Source organism: Molossus molossus, unplaced genomic scaffold (genome assembly GCF_014108415.1).
Source record: "Molossus molossus isolate mMolMol1 unplaced genomic scaffold, mMolMol1.p scaffold_m16_p_1, whole genome shotgun sequence".
NCBI lineage: Eukaryota > Metazoa > Chordata > Mammalia > Chiroptera > Molossidae > Molossus > Molossus molossus.
Genome location: NW_023425344.1, coordinates 242,444,473 through 242,457,948, shown reverse-complemented (window position 1 = coordinate 242,457,948; position 13,476 = coordinate 242,444,473). Strand labels below are relative to the sequence as shown.

The following is a 13,476-nucleotide window of genomic DNA, read 5'->3' as shown; positions in this document are numbered from 1 at the left end:
TCCAAGTTGACTGGCTTTCTCCCTCTGCTCCCATCTAGGTGTAGTACCCAGGACCTGAATTAGGTCCCTGGCTTGACAGGTGAACAGACAGCCTTGTAAGATAGTGAGCTCGGCGTCGGTGGAGGCATCCAAGAGAAGGCAGCACGGCCACCTGTGAGGGATGTGGAGGAGGCACTCTGCTTCTGGTCTGGGGCGGCCGTGTGCGATCTGGGGGCTCCTTGTCCCAGGAGTGCCCTGCGCAGAGCTCTCGGCCTCTCCACCTGCCAGTCCAGTCCGCGGCCCGGGCGGCGGGAGCAGGGAGCGCCTTCCTTCCCACGCGACTCTTCGCCAAGTTGGAGAAGTTTCTGAGTTTCCCTCCCGGCTCTCGGGGAGCCGCCCGGGCCACAGCCACAGCCCAGCCCGCCGAGGCAGCACCGCGGTTGGGCGCCCGCGCCGGGAGCCTCCGCCGGGCACCGCCCGCTGCCAGGCCCGCCCCGGGGGGCGCGGCCCCGTTTCCGTGTGCTCCCGGCCTCGAGCCCCGAGCCCCGCCGAGAGGCTTTTGACAAAAAACAACAAACCCACCCTTGACCACCAGGGCCAGCCTCTTCCTGAAAGCCCCGCTCGCTCGGATACAGGAAGTGGAAGGAGCGGGCGCGCCAGCGCGAGGCGCGGCTTCCACTGGGCGCGCGGCTGCGGCGGCGCCCGCCGGCCCTTCCCGAGGCCAGCGCGAGGGCCATGCGGGCGCCCGGGCCACCGCGGCCCGCGTCGCCGGGCGCCTGACCCCTCCGTCCCCGTCCGCGAGCTGCCGGCGGCATGATCCGACGGGCCGGGGCGCCCGCGCGCGAGGACCTCGCCGGGTAAGTCCGAGCCGGAGCCCCCTCCTCCCTGTGTCCCGGCTCCGCTCGCCCGTCCGGGCCGCCCGCTCCACATCCCCGTCCCGTCCCGGGAGAGCTGGGAGCTCCCGCAGGAGCCTCGGCCGCGGAACCTCCGAGTGTCCGGCGGAGACCGAACCCGCGGCCAAGACCCCCGGTTCCGCGGAAGGGGGTGGCCCTGGTGACTCTGCAAGACCCCGAGACTTGGCACAACTTTCAAGCCCAGACGGCGCTCTCTGGCAAACCGGCCGGCACGGTGGGCCGCTGGGCGCGCGGGTGCGAGAAGGGCGGCTCTACCTGTCAGAGCCCAGGCGGAGGGGCTGTAGACGTGGCCGGTCCCCGGGTCCGGTCCCGGGCTCCTGTCCCGCCTGAACTTTGGATGCAAACACCCGTGGCCCCGGCCCTGCCAGCTTCCCGCCCCCGCCGCTCCTCCTGCCTCCCTGGGAGTCCACGGGCGCTAGCGCCGGGCAGGACGTGGGGTGGGGTGCCAGGGTCCCCGTAACTTCGGGTGCTTGAGGCCCAACAATGACCAGCCCGCCTAGACTAAGGACCCCCCGGGATCCCCTCCCCCGCTCCTCTGGCGTGTCTGGGGACGGTGACCTTCGGACCGTCTTTGCCAAGCCTGGTGCTTGGGGAGGCACCAGGGTGCGCGGGGGTCAAGTATGTCCTGCGGCATTTCGGAGAAGGTGCAGCTTGGAGTGCGTGAAGCCGAACCGGTATGGGAACCGGGTCTCCAGTGACTGGTTTCACCACCTCGAAACCTCAGGCTTTGGGACGTTGCCCTGGGCGTGCTCCGCGCAGGATCCCACGCCCCACTCCCCGGCGCCATCCCAGGAAAGCTTCAGGGGGCTGTGGAGGCTCCCGTTGGCAGGCAGATTCCTGGGAAAGACTCAGAGCCTTGCTGGGTGCCAAAGCTGATGGCGCCTCTAGGAGCGCCATTCCCAGCTTTTCATTTGAAAAGTCCTGGGCCTACTTCTGTGCTGGACACCCAGCCACGGCCTGGCCCAGCTACCTGACCTCGTGCCCAGGGCCTCAGTTGTCCGCTTGTAAAACAGGAGAGTTGAGTTGATCTTATGCAGTCCCGAACTGGGGTGGGGTGGGGGGGCTGCTGGAGGTGACTGGCTCCAGCTCTAGTGAGTGGGGTGGCTTGGAGGGGCCCTTAAATTCATCTAGATCTGAAAGCCTCCCTCCTCCCGGCCTCACTTCTCCGTCCATTGCCACCCCAACAGTAAAATTCTGCCTGCATGCTTCCCTTGGAAGTGACTTCTAGAAAGACAAATGCCATCCAGTGGGAGGAACTGGGAATTCCTTTGGGGAAGCTCCCGCCCCCCTCCCCTCCCCCAAGCATCTGATACACCCAATATTTCGGGGTGGAGCTGGCAAGGAGGAGTTTCCCTAGGAGGGAAGGGTGGTAGAGGTGAGAGGTCGGAGACCTGACCTGTCCAACTTCCCACTTTCCTCCCAGGGATGACTTAGCCTGATCCACTTCCTCTTGCCTTTCTTTGTTCATTACTGGGCCAGTAATGTGACCTCTGTGTGCCTCAGTTTACTGATCATAAAATGAGGGTGAGTAATAATAACTACCCTTAATAGCTATTTTGAGGATTAAGTGAGATAATGCATAGAAGGAGTTTTGCACCTTGGCCTTCAGGTAAACGCTTGATAGTTATTACTACTACTACTATTATTATTTGTTGAGTGCAACCCCTCTGTTTGCCAGCTGTTTAACCCTGGACAAGAGACCTGACCTTCGCCTCATCTGTAAATTGGGGATGATAATAACACCTATTCATAGGATTGTTATGAGGATTGGATGAGCTAAGGGTTAACACATGAGCCCAGGCCTTAGAACAGTGTCTGGCGCATCCTACGTGTTAGATGAATATTGGTTTGCTGCTGAAAATGTTGTTTTATTTAAGAGGACCTTTTGGGCCCTGGCCATTTTGGCTCAGCGGTTAGAGCGTCAGCCCTCGGACAGAAAGGTCACAGATCTGATTACCGGTCAAGGGCCAAGGACATGTGCCTGGATTGCAGATTTGATCCCCAGCCCCAGTCAGGGTCATGCAAGAGGCAGCCAACTTATGTATCTTTCTCCCATCGACATCAATGTTTCTCTATCTCTCCCCCCGCTTCTCCCTCTCTCCCTCCCTTCCTCCTTCCTTTCTACTCTAAAAAATCAATGGAAAAATATCCTCAGGTGAGGATTAATAACAACAACAAAAATAAATAAACAAATAAGAGGACCTTTTGCCTTGGAAGGGTTCCTAGATCACATCTCCTTTAACATTGCACCAGGTACAGGCATCCCTTTGACAACATTCCTGAAAGGTCCTTGCATACCTCCAGTGACAGAGGGCTTGCCACCACTTGACAGGCAGCTAACCAAAGAAAGGAATTTCTGAACTTGAATTGCAGTCTGCCTCCTGACTTCTACCATTTGAGACCCTGTTCTCCCCTGTGGAGCCCAACACTTCTTGACTTTCTTCTCAGTGCAGCCCCTGTGTCCCCTGTTCCATTGCACACACCCACCTGTGTTACATGCCCAAAGATGCTGAGGAGCAGTCATCTTTGACCCCTTACCCCCACACCCTGCCAGTCCCAGGTCCTCAGCTGAGCTCAGCTTTCCACCTGGCTTCCCAGAGCCCCTTCTTGATGGTGGGAAATGGATGTTCAGACAGCTGGGGGAATGCCTCCCTCACCCCCCAGGGACCAGGGTGGTGTCACTTGGATGCTGACCCCCTGGAATAGGAGTATGAGGATCTTGGCAAGCAAGCTCTGCCTACTTCGTATTGAAAACATCGACTGGGGACAAAGAAAATGCAGACAGGCTGCCCAGTACCCTGGGTGCAGACACTTTTTCTCCCTCCATTCAGGGTTCTGCTGACTCATTCAAGGTTCATTCAACAAATAGTGTCTGCATTAGGTGGGGGCAGGGACCCAGCTTTTAATGAAGACCCTGCCCACTTGCAGCTGATATTCCCAAGAGAAGAGACAGAAAGTCAAGATAAGGGGTGTGGGGACCTGGAGGGGCTGCTCCGAAGCAGGTGGTCAGGGAACGCCACTCCAGGGAGGTGGCATTTATCAGAGGCCTAAAGGAAGTAGAGGGAGTGAGGCAAGACCTGGGGGGATGTGGTTGGCCTGTTGGGAACACTGAAGTAGGGGAGGCTGGAGTGGAGTGTGGGCGATGAGGACAGAGCAAGGCTGGTCAAGTGGGGGAAAGGCTTTGGGGACTGCTCTGAGTGAGCCGGGGCCATAGGTGGGGTTTGCACAGAGGGGTGACATGATGTGGTTTGGGGCTGTACTGAGGACAGACTGTCGGAGAAGCAGAAGCAGGAGCGGGGACACCTGCAGGAGGCCCCTGTGGAGGCCCGGTGGCCAGGACAGAGGGCTGGGGTGGGGATGGAGTGGGAGTGGAGATGTGGAAGCTGGAGCTCAGGCTGTGCTGATGGATGGGGACGAGACAGGCGTCCAGGATGACTCTGAAGTGGTGACAGCCTGAGGGTCGGATGCCAGACTTTGTGAAGGGTCACTGAGGGTGTGAACGCTTAGAGCCCACGCTCTCCTGTGTGATACATTGTGGGCCTGCTTAAGAGTTCTTTAGAAAAAGGATTCCACGCTTGGAAAAACGTGGCCATCACAGTCCCCTAATGCAGCAACAAGGAAACAGAGACCCCAAAAGAGGAAGTGCCTCACCAAGGTCTTGGGAGGCGGAGATGGAGCTGGGCCTAGAACTCTGGGCTTCTGAGCCTGGGCCTGCAAGGGCTGCCTGAGCAAGGCCTGGCTTTCTGCCTCATGCCTGACATAATGTGGGGTCCTGCTGAACCCCTTGAGAGGAGCCGCTCAACAACTCCAGCCACTAAGACAGGGGACTCTCTGGGGTGGGGCCCACCCAGAACGGGGACCAGTGATGGATTCAGGGACTGATCTGGGCCTCTTTGCTTTCAGGGGCTAATGCTCCCAGGTGGGCCTGGCTGACACTCAGCTGGGAGTCCCACCCTCTTCCAAGCCCTAGAAGCTCACAAGCTCAGGCCTGCACTGCTGGCCCTGAGAAGCCCCCCGGGAGGCAAGTAGGAGTGCAGGGGGTGGGGGCACAGGGTCTGTTTGGGCTGTGGGAATCAGCACATTTGACCCGGAGGCCCTCCCTCCCAACCCCCCTCCTCCACCAGGCCCTCTGGGCCTGGGGCCCTGTTCAGTGATCTTTTCTGAAGCAGAAGTGTTAAAGCTTAAAGTGTTATGGGGACACCTGCAATTTAATCCAGGAGATCAGGAAATTAAAAACAGAAACCAACCAGGAATAGGTGTGACATCTGAAGGGGGACTCGTCCCCAGGCCCCCCACAGCTGTCTCAGGCCTCCCTGGGGCTTCCTTTTTCAGACAGGAGCCTGAGCTGTCCTGTGAGGGGCACCTCCCAGCCAGGGGACCAGAGCAGAGGGAAGACAGGACAGACCATGTGCTAACCACAAGCTCCATCCTGCCCACCCCTCAAAGATCCACTGTCACAGATTCTCCCGTGAGTGAGAGTCCTGCCCCCAGTGCCCACATCCAGGCAGTGACAACGGAGCCAGAGCCGGAGCCGACCTGGGTGGCAGCAGGGGGGGGGCAGGTCGGAGGAGAGAAGTGCCTGAGCAAAGGAGTGGTACCCGTAGGGGTGAGCGCAGCGGGGAGGGAGGCTGGTTTTGGCCTGGGAGAGATCAATGGAAACGGGCAGGAGTAGGAAGGGGGCACCCACGGGACCCTGTCCTCAGGGCCTGAGTTACTCCAGGGGCTTGGGGCACCTTTGTGTCCAGAAAGAGCCCCAACATGGGGGAAGTGACTCAGAAAGGACCCCAACTTCCTGCTGCTCCCCTCTCCCATCTGTCCCCCATTAGGGAGTCACCTTTAGAAGGGAGTAAGGGGCCAGGAGTCATCCGGTTCTAGGCAAGTCAGCTTAGAGACGGTTAGCGCTACTCTGATGGCCAGTAACTGTTCCCCTGAATCTACTGTTCATCCTACAGCCCAGAGGTGTCCACAACATGATGTTTTCTTTAAGATTGGAGCCAAAGGGGAAAATCACAATTTTAATGACCTTTCTAAACTGTCAATCTCCCTTCCATTCATCACCTCCCCACCTCCCACCACCACCAGCACATGACCCCTTCTGGTGGTGTGGTTTTTGCTGATAGAGACAGATAACAGCTACTCCAGACCAGATAAGGAAAGAAGCATGTCCCCCCATGGCCACTTAATCACTCTTAGGTGATTAAAAGGTCCCTGGAGGACTCCCGGCCCTTCATACCCCACTCCAGCCCTCACAAAGCCAGGGCACAGCTTCGCCTTTCTCTCCTCCGACATGCAGAACTGCCCATAGCCTCCCTGCCTTTGCCCACAGTGCTGCCACCTCCTCCATGAAGCCTTCCGTCCACCAGTTCACAGAGAGTTCTCCTTTTTGAATACTCATAACACTTTTTATATGAACTACTTATTTGTCTAGCAATTTTAGAGAAGCCAAACCCCTTTGATGTCATGTCTTCCTACTTAGATTATAAACTTCCAAATAAAAGAGATCAGATCTTTTAGTTCCATATCTTTCTGTCCTGCATACAGTTGGCACTCAGTAAGTGCTTGAGGATGATGGTACACTGAATGGCATGTTTAAAAATGCCTCAGCCTTCTCCTGGTACTACTGGTAGAACTGTGGTAAGGCAGCCCAGGTGGGACCCGGGAGGTTGGGGCCCAGGACTGGGAGGTGAGGAGCCCCATCCCCCAGTCTGGACCAGGAGGGTAGCTGACCTCCCAGGGGATTGAGAGGAGACCATGTGTAGCCCCTACTCTGATAGCCCCCATGTATAGCCCCCACTTCCTCGAACGGAAGGATGGAGTTAGCTGAGTGTACGGGTTCTGGGGGAGCCCTTGCTGGGTCAGCAGGTCCCAAATGCAGGTCTGTGGTCCTCTGAGAACTTGGGAAGATAAGGGTATTGTTATTGTTGTATGTGCGGTGTGCATGTCAGCTAAGGTTGCCAAATGATCTCTTGTTGGGCAGAACTGTTCTGTATTCTGAGCTTAGGTCTTTTTGCTGTATTAGGCCTCTTTTATGAAATGATTGGGCAAGTTGATGAGGGTTGTTAGTTTTTAATGTCTTTTTAGCAAAATAAACAGTTGCTGAAGGAGAGTCTGGGAAACATGACTCCGGTTGCTTCAGTGGAATTGATCCCCCGTGCGCCCCTTCCCTGCATGTCCTCGTCCCCGCCGCCCGCTGGGCCGTTGGAGTCGGCCTCACTGTACTGTGTGCTGATGGGGAAGGTGCTTCAGGACTTAACGCTGCAGGACATCGGGGGGGGGGGGGCTGGAGGACATCTGTGGGGTCCCTCCGGTGACTTGGGAGTGTACTCTAAGAAGCAAATCCTTTACTCTCTGGGCCTCAGTTTCCCTGTTGAAATGAACTCAGTAATGTCTGAGGTCGCTGGTCGGTCTGACATCAGCGATTCCCTGAATTACTGGCTGACGGGCAGTGGGAGCTGGCGTCCCAGAGTAGAGCTGGGGTTCAGGGGATGGGAGTGCTGTTCGGAGGGGAGGCCGCTGTCTTCCTTCAGCCTGGGGAACAGTCTAGAACGTATGGGTACACGTTCATAAGAAACCAGGACCCAGACAGGAGACTTCTGGCTCATCACCCTGACCCGTGCCTGGAAGGAAATGGTTTTCTTCGCTGCTGAGGGTTTATTTTTGAAAAACTAGCTTTGAAAACAGTGCGTCCGTTTTGGGAGCCCGCTCAGGGGACAGGCCTCTGTCTTCCTGGTAGACGTGGCTGACTGGACAGCGAGTCTGGACGGTCATGTTGGAGAGGCCCTTGGAATGTGACCCATCCGGCCATTTCGTGTGGGAGCTGTGGAGACGAGGAGGTGTCCGGCAGCCTGGTGTGGGGGTCTGGCTGGGAGGCTGTCCCTGTCAGAGCTGGAGGGACAGTTCTGAGGGAGGCTCAGGCTGAGGACGGGGCTCCCTGCCAGGCAGGCCGGGCCCGCAGTACAGCCAGTGCCGCCCCAGGACAGCAGCCCGCCCTGTGCAGGCGGGGACAGTGATGACAGATGACACCGCGTGCCTTCGCTGCCCCCACACACCTGATAGGGCAGCACCAGCCCCTTCTCTCCTTGGAGGAGAAAGAGGTGGGTGGGCACAGAGGAGCCCTTCCCTCCGCCTGAGTGACAGCAGGGAGTGAGGGGGACCTTACTGACTCCATACCTGTGGGCTGTCAGCTTCAGGCCTTTGCTAGAAGAATCTGGAAGCTGCCGCCATGGCCTCTGCTTCTGGCTCTCCCCGCCTGCCGGGGAGGCCCCGGTGCAGCTCAGGCCCGTTCCCCTCCCCAGGCGGCTCCCAGTGGCTGAAACGACTCTGAAGGTCAGAGCCCTTCACCCCCATCTTGCCCATAATTCCTGGGGGTGCCCTGAATCGGCATACATTTGAGAACAAACCCGGCCAGCTATGAAATGGCAGTTCCTCTTGAGAAGAAAGGGCCCAGGGAGTGGCTGTGGTCAAGGCTTGTTGTCGCTGTGTGCACAGTGGCAGCAGCCACTCAGGCCACATCCTCTGGGGTAATGGCACCAGCCTGAGGGCAAGGCCCCTGCGTCCTCGGCCTTGGGCCAAGCAGAGTGAGAGCCCCCCAGAAGCTGCTCCACCCACTCCCAGGAGTTCAGGACAGGGAGGTCAGGGTGGGCGCCTTTGAGCCAGGGCGTGAGGGGCTGCCCCGCTGGGCTTCCTGTGAGACGCTTCCGCCCGTGGAGGTGACCCCACTTCCTCACTGACTCTGGGGCCTCTATCAAAGCCAAGGCTTTTTATTCCTTAGGTAAGAGATGGGACTTCCAATGCCAAACACCAGCCTGACTCTTTGACTAACATTTAATACCAGGTGTCAGGGCTGAACAGAGAGCCTGTTTCTGAAGACAGAAAGGGGGAGGGTGGAGAGGGACAACCCAGAAGAAGAGCGGACCATAGTAGTAGCAGAGAGCAGGTTTTCCCAGGGTCAGCCACCTCCAGGGACCAAAGAAATAAAGGACTTCACATCTGAAGTTTACAATCTGACCATCTCTGGCAAGGGAGCAAGCTATCGGGGAGGAATTTACTGGGGACCTCTTTTCCCAACCTTCATATCCTTAATCTCAAGCAATATCAGAGATTGACACTGCGAATGTCTCTGGGGATAGTGCAATTCAACGCAGGGGCTTAGCTCGCTACCTGTGGCAACATCTATTATGCTTGTTTTGTTCTGTTTGACAGATCATTCATCTGAAATATTTCCAGAGATTCTTTTCTCAACTAATGTCTTTCTCATCCATCCACCCATCCACCCATCCACCCATCCACCCATCCATCCATCCATCCATCCATCCACTGAACATTTGTTGAACACACAGGGGTTTTCAGTTTGCCTGGGAAAATAAGAGAAACATGCACATAATTAAAGTACAGGGCACTATATATATAAAAACCTGCGGAGGCTCACCCAGCCAGTGTGGCTCAGTTTGTCCCACGCACCAGGAGGTCACCGGTTCAATTCCCAATCAGGGCACATGTCTGGGTTGCGGGCTAGATCCCCAGTAGGAGGCATGCAGGAGGCAGCCTATTGATGTTTCTTCCTCACCAGTGTTTCTCTCTCTCTCTCCCTCTCCCTTCCTCTCTCTGAAATCAATACAAACATATTTTTAAAAAGCATGTTGAGGCTCCATTACACATAGCTGTGGTCAGCAGGAAAGACTCCCGGCAGAGGGAGCATCTGGATTGGCTCTTGAAGGATGAGTAGGATTTTAACCGTTGAAATCGGGCATCTGCAGAGGAAGGTGTCCCAGATAGGAGCACAGGCGGGAAGTGGAGAAGCACAGCTTTGTGGGAGCCCTGAAGAGCCTGCTTTGGGGGTAGGGAGGAAGGGCCTTCTGTGTGTGACGGGTCCAGAAACGGTCCCTATTTATATTTCACCACCATGAACTTAACCCATGGCCACACCTAGCTGCAGGGAAATTGGGAAGTGTACAGCTAAAATTTACGCCCAGCTGAAACTCAGGACCAATCAACAGTCTCTGTTTCACCCTTGAACTCAAATTCTCCGGAACGGTGACAGACCTCAAGGAAATAGTCCCAAACCCTAGACCCACATACGTGTTCAGGAACTTCTTTTAAAACTGAGGGGACTTGGAAAGAAGGCCCCTTGACTAGGTGGAAGAGTTTGAATTTCTCCATGGTGAAGACCAAGGGTCTGCTCTCACACTTAGAGCTGGGCAACCCGGGCAAGTCACAGCACCTGTACCTGCCAGGTCACCTTCCTCCTCCTCCTCCTTTGCCAAGTGGTTGTTGCCATGGTTATATGAGAGAAGTTCTTAGCTATTTGGGGTGTGAGACCGGTTGGAGGCTATTACCTATATGTATATGGGCTGTGGGTGTGTGTGCCCGTGCATGTGTTGTTAATTTTCCAAAAAAAATGATATTACATGCCTGATGAAGTTCACATACTGACCCACAACTGAAATGTAAAGCATCGAACACGCTCATCTCTTTGAGGCTACGCCTAGTCCACACACGTTTCCTTAATTTCGGTCTTCATGTGCCCAGTTTTGATCTGTGTGTATGTGAATTTCTGTTCCCCTTTTTTCACTGAGTGATTTCTACATGCCATGCTTCAGAATATGTGTCACCTACCTCCTGGCTTTGGTGGCCTTGTCATATTATGACCATTTAATGGTTGCGGTTGGCATAGATATATGTCAGCTTCTTTCCAAGTCCCCTCAGTTTTAAAAGAAGTTCCTGAACACGTATGTGGGTCTAGGGTTTGGGACTATTTCCTTGAGGTCTGTCACCGTTCCGGAGAATTTGAGTTCAAGGGTGAAACAGAGCCTGTTGATTGGTCCTGAGTTTCAGCTGGGCGTAAATTTTAGCTGTACACTTCCCAATTTCCCTGCAGCTAGGTGTGGCCATGGGTTAAGTTCATGGTGGTGAAATATAAATAGGGAGTGCAGTTTTCTTGGAGATGTCCTTAAAGAGAAGGGGCATACTTTTCTTTCCACTTTCCTGTTGGGTGGAATGCAGACGTGATGACTGGAGCTGAAACAGCCATGTTGGACTCTGAAGTGAAATTGAGAATGGAAGCTATGCAGGGTGGAGCAATAATATAGTAAGGGTTCAAGACATGCTGGAGTATCATCCCAGTCCTGGACTACTTATTCAGGCTTTTATATGAGAGAATACATACCTATCTCATTTATCACTGTTATTTTGGATTTTCTGTAACTTACAAACTTAACCCTAACAGAAAGTTTTATCTCTTGTCACATAGCACCGGATTATATGACAGAGATTCTCAAGCTGCTTTTCTGGGTGACCTGCAAGTCTGTTTCCTAGTGGCGTAGAAGAATAGGAGAGAAGATGTTTTATATTAGGTGTTTGAGAGTTTTAGATTTCACTAGAAGCTTCAAATTAGTTATTTTGGTTTGAGTTCTGACTCCCAGATTCTGTGCTTTGACAGGGCTCAGTGTTGCTGAGCACAGCTACTTGTCTCTTCCCTAAGCCTCAGTTTCCCCATCTATGCCTTAGACGGAGAGCTCTCCTGGGTTAACTCTCCCTGTGCTCCTGAGACTGGGTCTCCCACCACACCAGCAGAAGAAGGCCAGGACCCAGTCTGAACAGTGCCTCTGTCCTTGCCAGCTGCCACCATTCATTCATTTATTCATTCATTCATTGCCTCTTTATCGAGCACATGCTAGGTGCCAGGCTGGGTTTGAGCTGACCACTGGCCACTGAGGTGGGGGTCTTGACTGGTCACCTCACCTCTCTGCCCAGCCTTGGGAAAGGTTTGTCCTGAAATGGCCAGAGCTTGACTTCCCCTTCCCAGGGACAGCACAGGCTCATTTGGAACCTGTAAGAGCTTCCTCTGAGTTGCCCTCCCTCAGCCCAGGATCAGCCCTGGGGATGGGGCAGCCCTTGGGGCTGTGTCTGAGAGGCCCCGTGTGTGGCCAGGGATTGAGCAGAGAGGCCTCTCTTGAGAGGCTGCCCTTGAAGTGGTTTGAAGGGCAGTCAGGGGTCTTCTTCCCATCAGCCGGAGCAGCCCCCAGCCCTGGCTCTAGCATTGTCAGGCATCGGAACTCAGTGATGCTCTGGAGACCCCCTAATCCAGGCCCCGCTCACAGGTGAGTCTGTGGCTCAGAGAAGGGAAGTGATGGCCCCAGAGTCTCAAGGCTGGACCCAGGCTCGTACCAGGCTCAGTGCAGACACCCAGGCTCGCTCCTCGGCGTGGGACGCCCGAGATGGGTGCACGGGCACATCCGCCCGCACCGTACCGGGGCCTCTCCCTCCAGCCCGTGGAGAGCACGGAGCTCTTTCCTCCAGGGGACTAAGCACGTTGCTCCACTTCCACCTGGAGTGCAGAGCCGTCCAGACCGCAGCCTCCGGGCCGCTGCAGCAGCCGAGCAGGTGGATCGGTGCTCGCAGGCACCTGGCTGCAGAGGAACGCGTGGGGGCTGACACTCCACTCTCTTGCCCAGCCCAGTGTGATGTCAGGTGTGTGTGTGCAGTGGGGGGGAGCAAGCAGCACCCTGTTCTAAGTCCCACAGAGGCTGACCACATGGGCTATCAGGGACCCAGCCCACAGAAGACCGGTCAGCACCCTCGGAGCCCCCCTCACGCCTGTGGCGGCATACCAGCATGCTCTTTCTGTGGCCTGCGAGGCTGGACACTCCCGGGGGCAGAGAGAGGGACACCTCAGGGAGAGGGCTCTCCTTGCCAGATCTGCACGGCGGTGGGACAGTGACCCACTCCTAGGACACTTGTTCCAGACACGAGTTGTAGGGGCTGGGGGGATTGTCTAACCGAGCTTGGAAGGTGTGTGTGAAATGAATAGGTGGCAGGTTGATGCCAAGGAGAGAGGTGAGGAGGGATTGGCGGGGGTAGCAGTCTCTGGGGGAAGGGGGAGGCCCCCTGGGAGGACTGTGGCTCATGGAGGGGGCTGTGGGCTGTGAAAGCCTGAGCAGTAGAGTGGGGGGGGGAGGGGCAAGCTGTCAAGGTCGACTCTGGGCGGGAGACTCTAAGAGCAGAGGCTGTGGTCAAAGAAACCAGAGGCGCGCCGGGCTGAGCTGGGCACAGCGTGGAGTAGTTGCCGGAGCCCCCAGAGCCCTCCCCAGCCTATAGACCCCCCAGCACAGTGTCCTGGAGCTCTGCTTCACGTACGTTGCTGGTCCAGCAATGGCCTGGCGGCTCATCTTTGTTCCAAGGACCCCCAGTCTTATGGGGACACAGGAGTGACATGCAATGCTGTGCCTACAGGGTACGGGGTGGTCACCCACAGTGCTTAGACTAGGGCAGCACCTGGTGAGAGCTGTGCTGAGCAGTGTCTGGGAGTCTCCCAGGTGCACATGGGGCGTGGGGGTGAGCCAGCCTGGCCGTGCTGGGGTGCTGCAGGCTCGTGCGCCTGACGTTCACACTCTGCGTGGATGGAGGGTGGGGTGTGCAGGAGAGGGGCCCAGACAGCAGAGGCTCTCAGGCTGTTTCCTGAAGGCCGTGAACACTGAGACAGGTTTGTTCCCCCATTTTAAACACTGAGTTATGCACTAGTTCGCTAGGGCCGCTGTAACAAAGCCACACACACGGGACGCCTAAACAGCAGAGGTTCGTTCTC

General features: G+C 56.2%; 1 protein-coding gene across 1 annotated transcript in view; it reads left to right on the top strand.

Moving 5' to 3' along the window:
* Window positions 1-794: 794 nt before the first annotated feature.
* RIN3 (Ras and Rab interactor 3) overlaps window positions 795-13,476 on the top strand; it is a 120,161-nt gene continuing 107,479 nt past the window's right edge. Inside the window, 1 exon segment of the mRNA XM_036257257.1 lies at window positions 795-836. The gene's annotated coding sequence lies outside the window, so the exon portion shown is untranslated.